This window comes from Bidens hawaiensis, unplaced genomic scaffold, assembly GCF_021521415.1.
Source record: "Bidens hawaiensis isolate Kalapana, Puna unplaced genomic scaffold, B.hawaiensis_p1.1 tig00032629_1, whole genome shotgun sequence".
Lineage (NCBI taxonomy): Eukaryota > Viridiplantae > Streptophyta > Magnoliopsida > Asterales > Asteraceae > Bidens > Bidens hawaiensis.
In genome coordinates, this window is record NW_027495570.1 from 106,685 (window position 1) to 113,163 (window position 6,479).

The window sequence follows — 6,479 nt, forward strand, 5'->3', positions numbered from 1 at the left end:
TTTCCAATACTCGAAACCGAGTTTTTTAAATACTCGATGTATACCCGAAATTACCTGATCAATACCTGAAAAATACCCATTAAAAAGTCCAATCTAAACACGAAAAAAAAACCCCAAACAAACTGTTTTGGAATACCCGACTCGAACCCAATGATTTGGGTATGATTTTTAGAGACAATACTCGGACACGTACCCAAATCAAGTATTGCCAAACCATATATTTCAATATCTGATCATACCCTAACCCAGATTCAGATATGGAACCCCGTATTTGAAAAACCACCGTATATAATAAATGAAGAACTTTTAGGATACTTGTCTCTCCCATATAAATTGTGCTGATGTGTCATCCTTAGAAGCAATTGACTGACGTGTCAAGCTTACAATCCGCTCTAAAAAAAAGCCGGTTTAGTAACATTCAATTTTTAATAACCCTAAAGCACGTCAACACATTCGCCTCTTCTTTGTCTCCTCCTCCTCTACTTTCTTCTCCAAACCGGGCTTTCTATGTTATTATCTATACTTGCTTTCTCTTTCTCCTCATCACACTAATCAGATTCAAATTTCAAACTACCACAGATCTCTCCGTGATTCAACGAATCTATCCTTTCTTCTTCAGGTATGGACATGTTTTTGTTTGAATTCAGTTTGTATGTTTTTGGTATCAATTAATTTGTTCGATTTGTGGAACAGGTATCATGATTCAATGCTTGCTGCCTTCATCAATTTCATGTATTCAAAGGTCATAAGTGTTGTTCCAACTCTCGATTAAAATAGCAATTTTTGAATATTTACCATGATTCAGTTGGTGCCCTTAATTAATGTCTACTACTTTTGATAATCTATTTTGCTACTTTGCAATTCTTTGTTTTTTTTTCTAGGACACTGTACCACGATACCATATAAACCAATTGGGTTTAACTGTTACTTTTAAGCCATTATCAGACTCATTGTACATACTCTAAGTTTGAAGGAAGTTGTTTTGGTTAGTATAACTGATTTGCAAATATTGATAGTGATTAATGTCCCATGGTTTGTTTTATAGGATTTCATTCATTACTTTTGTTTAATTTCTGCTTCAGAAATATTTGGTTTTGATTGAAATAGTCATTCAAATTATCTAAAGCATAATCTCATCCTAGGACTAAATGGATTTAACCATTCAAAACAAACTGTTTATATATATATATATATATATATTTGTTAATCTATTCATTATTTTTAGTTTTTTTTTTCAAGTTTTAAACTTTTAATGTTATACGTTTTTATCATTAGTTGGATTTTGTAATAGTACATATCATTATTGGGGTATTTTTAGTAGCTTAATTTGCTTTTGTAGGAGTATCATCGATAATGGAAATTTATTGATAATTCTAGGATTTTCGTAATTAATGATTCCTTTATGTTTATTGCTTTCTTTTGTGTTTTGGTTGTGCTAAAATGTAAATCCAATTCACTTGTCATATTGTGATTCACTTGTCATACTCAAAAGTTTCTTTGATCAGGTTCTCTAAAGAACTCTTTTATTTAACTGGTTTCATTTTTTTGGTTTAGTTTTGGGTTTTTTAAATGTTAACTTATAAGTATACGATATTAATTATTAAATGATGATATTAGATATGGAAGGAAAGCAAGTGGACTTAGACGACTTGGAAAACCAGCTTCAAATTCAACATGTTTCTGATCAAAACGATGTCCATGTTGCTTCTCCTTCAACTCTTGCAGTTCAGTCCTCAAATACAGGTGTTTTTTCATTCATAGCCCACAGGAAACCTTCAGAAATGTTTTTTAAGCTTTTCTTTAATGCGATCCTTTAAATCTACAACTTTATATTTAAATTATATTTTTATTAATTGTATTTTTTTAATCCTTAGCACATCACAAAGTCATTTGAAAGTTTTTCTTCACTTCGGATTTGTATGAAAAGAATGGCATGTACAAAAGGTTAAAATAATCCTTTTTCTTTTTATTATTAACTTTGTGATAATACTTTGAGAAAACAACCGATATTAGTTATTTGTATTGTTATAATAGGCATGTCATTGAAGGTTGGAAGTATTTTTTCCAAAGAAAATTGGTTTACAGTTGGTGACTCGTGTCAATTTTTTTGGGTTAGGTCCAGACGTGTTTTAAAAGTTTTAAGGCATGCTCAGTTTGTTAATGGTGGGTTAAAAACATTAGTATGATTACTTTGATGCTTCATCAATTTCATTGGTTCGGCTTTTTTGCTAGGTTTACCACAACCAAATGCTCTCATCGAAGATATGGTGAAATGTAGGTCACAAATCTTTAACTTTGTTATACTTAAGTTTGGCCATATGTTTTAAGTCTCGCCATGACTTTAAATTGGTTTGATTTTTTTACAAGGATTCACAACCACCAAAGTTCAGCTCATGGAAGGCCTGGAACAAATGTAACTCACAAACGTTTTACTTTATTCTTTTTAATTTTGACTTTAACTCACATCACAAGTTTAACTTAAATTGTTTTTAATTTTTTTGTTTTTTTTTTGTTTTAAGATTTCACAACAGCCAAATATTCAGCTCATGGAAGACAAAATAAATGTACTTCACTAACCTTTTATTTCTTTTACTTTAACCTTTGGCCATCTGGCGTACGTTCTAAGTTCTAGGATAACTTTACATTTGTTTCATTTATTTTGCAGGGGTTCACAACAACCAAATTCTGATCTTATGGAAATAATGTGTGAAGCTCTCGGCTATACTCATCATTGGTTCTCACGGTCTTCTTAAAAAGTAAAAATGTTTATTTAACCATTAAAAATACTTGTTTTCACTTTGTATCGTGTCTAGAATACATTGCTTTATACTAAATAGCTAATTTGTTCATTTTAAAGTTAAATATAATCATTGTATTATATTAACTTTTTATTATTCAAAATACTTTGGCATCTAAAACCAGTTGCTAAAGACTACAAAGTCAAAATCCAGATTTTTTCTACTTCAAAATTCCCGCTTCAAAGTTGAAAATCGTGTATTTCAATACTTTGCACCAAATAGGTATCAAATCCTATACCCAATACTTAGAAACCATTTTTACCTTTTTAGCCTTATTAAAACTAATTTCAAACATTTCAAATCAATGAGTCAACTATAAGACAAAATTACCATTTCCAATTCTTTCACAAAACACACTTTTACCAACAAAGATAATTCTTCTTGCTTTGTTTCATATACTCAAAATGTCTTTTATTTATCTTTTTAAGTGTTTTATATTATAAAAAAATTCAACTATATAGACAAGTACACGGTTTTCAATTTTTTTCACACAACACTAATTGAACTCTCTAACCAATACAAATACTAGATGTTTGTTTCTTTCATATAACCTAAAATAAATCTTTTAACCAAGGTATTTTTGAAAACCCAATAGCTCTTCTTGAAGAAAATGATGAGTCTAAAATCGTATTCAAAATGAGCATCACAACTAAACTGATAAATTCGTAATTACCTTTTTTTATCTACCATTATGTTCTTTTTTTTTACAATCTAACTTTAATTTAATTTTGTCCACATTAATTTTTTGAAGCATCTCCCGCCTGAGATTGCTAATAACATTGATGACTATGATGGAATTCTACTCACTTTTGTTAATCCCAAAGTTCGTAAAACAAAAATGAAATTTCATGGTAAACAATCTAAGTTGACGTTGAGATATAGTTTGCCAAAATGGGACAAATTCTTGAAAACACATTAGAGAATGGTGATGAATGCAATTTTGAATACGACTACAAAGAAGGTACTATGTTGGTTTCAAACACTACTAGAAAAAACACCTTTAATGACACGCAATGCGTGTCATATAAGGGTACATATGACACGCAAATATGTGTGTCAATGATGGCCCTGTCATAAAATGAAAATGACCCACAACCGCATGTCATCTTTTGTGACGCATTTATGACACCCGTTTACGACACACATTTATGACACCTATTTACGACACACATTTATGCGTGTCATGGTTTTTGATGTTTTAAAAAAAATTATATATATATATACACATATACATACATATATGTATATTTATAATATAAATACATATATATACGTGTGTGTGTATATACACACAATCATAGGTCTTGCCGGGAGTCGAACCCAGGTCACTGGATTCAAAGTCCAGAGTGCTAACCACTACACCATAGAACCAAATATGTCACCTTTGCACTTGAATATGTAATTCGATCATAGCTAATACATACCCGGTCAACTCCCATTTTATGCCTTTGAAGTAAATTGTTTTGCTCTTCTTCAAAAACCTCATGATCAGCCAATTTCTTCTTCGGAACATGACACCTGCATCAAGGATGGATTTTTGTAATCATTTTTAGTAGTCTTTTTTAAAAAGAATATATTCCATGTGAATTATTAGTCAAACATGTTGTACTCCCACCACCCATTATTACATTTGAGCAATGTCAACACTATCACCAAGTTTAGATACAAGCTGTAGATACAAAACAGATTAACATATGCAATTCAAAACCTATTCAATCTGCTTTTGCAATTCAACGTATATGATATCTCATATGTATATGATTAGATTCAAACAAGATCTATAAGACTAGCAATCCTTAACAAAAAATAGGTCATAAAAATATTTTCAATAAAGAATTAAGTGTTCACCCTGCTGTTGACCCAGTTGACTTTTACCCGCATGTTGAATCCGGTTTTTGCCATGTACAATGCCATTGCCCTAGAAATAAATAATGAAATATATCAAAGAATATAATATATAATGTTTCAGTAATTTGTATTTACTTACACATCGATAATTTGCCTAAGCTCCGAATTGATATCGATAGGCCTTAACGAATCCAGATAATAGCAAGTAGTACTTTTCATGTCCAATACAGGCAACCCAGTGTTTCTACAAAAACCGAAAACCAAATAAAGTCAAACCCAAAAAACATCAGCAGAAATGAGTCAGCTTGGTTCAGCTAAACTGTTGTATACAAATTTGCGCGTGCTGTGACCCGCAACTGACCTGCGCAGGCAGGCTAGTCCAATCCATTTGCCTTATCTTCATCACAATCAGTTTTTCCATTTAATATAAGCCCAATTTATATTCTGGAACCCAACAATGAGTTTACAAACAACAATGAATAATCTATAAATTCATATTAAGTTTCAGATTGACAAGTTTGGGTGACAACGCCGTCCAAAAATGCGCACTCAACAATAATGGTTTACCAAAAAGAAAAAAAAAATGTTACCAAAATGGGATTTAGAAAGACTTGAACTTGAGACATTTCACATAAAACCCAAACTAATAGAACAATGACTGTTTACCAAAAAGAAAAAAATATGTAATCAAAATGGGCATTTGAAAGACTTGAACTTGAGACCTTTCAAGCTTCAAAAGATTGGAAAGGTTTTAAATGAGTTTACCACTACACCATCTTAAACTTTTTAATATGAGTTCACTGCTAAAAATCTTACGGGTTCACTATTACTTTTTATATATCCTTTTAACGTAAAATTTGAAAATCAATGGGTTCCCGTGAACCCGGGGAACCCATTCTAAATCCGCCCCTGACTAAGCCTGCAGCTAATGCCTCCACACAAGATGGGTCACAAGGTTGACCATAATTTACTGGATTTGCAGCCACCAAACATGGTACTGCATTGCAACCAATCAATATAAATTATAATAAAGATAGCAACAAAAAAGTGAAATTCACTATAAATGCACCAATTTTATATGTTTTTCAACTTACATATAAATAATTATACATGCACGTATATACATATGTAAAAGTCCTAATTAAGGGTACCATCATAAAAAGTTACAAATAAACATGGTTTGTATATAAAAAATTATCCAATACAAAAAGTTCAAAACTCCAAAACTATCCATCAAAAAGGTTAACTAAAGTAACAAAACTAACATGTTTATGCAAACAGTAACTAAATTAGCTGATCATCATTAAGACCACATACATCAGCAATGCAGACGGTTAAAACAAGAAACCAAATTAGCATGTTTATACTTTATACACCAACAAGGCTTTTATTTTAGTTGTGGACATACATCATCATTAAAAAAGATAGCCATGACTTATCAACAACAAACTAAATTAAGTTTAAGTTTAAAAAACATGAACATCTTTCAAGTACTTCCCAAAATACCCTTGATGATATTCAAATTCATTGACCATCCCAGGATATTGGAGTCGGTGGTGTAGCATAGGATTGATGGAGAAGGTTAGAACCCTAGATATTGGGAGAATTGGGAGAAATATTGGCATGGTGGGACTAATGGAGAAGCTCGATGGCCAAAGGACTGGTGTAATATTGGCGTGGGTTCAATTTTTTGTTTGAATATTTTTTGCTTGGATCCAAGGATGACACGCACCCTTATCTTTTTTAGTTTATGACATTGGTTTAATGACATACAAAATTAAGTGCCATAAATATTTTAATTTTTTAAAAAATTTGACGTTTTTTTTATGACAC

At 31.3% G+C, this 6,479-nt stretch overlaps 1 non-coding gene across 1 annotated transcript; it reads right to left on the reverse strand.

Moving 5' to 3' along the window:
* Window positions 1-4,097: 4,097 nt before the first annotated feature.
* TRNAQ-UUG (transfer RNA glutamine (anticodon UUG)) lies at window positions 4,098-4,169 on the reverse strand. Its single transcript has one exon. It is a non-coding gene; the product is annotated as a tRNA-Gln (tRNA).
* Window positions 4,170-6,479: the final 2,310 nt, after the last annotated feature.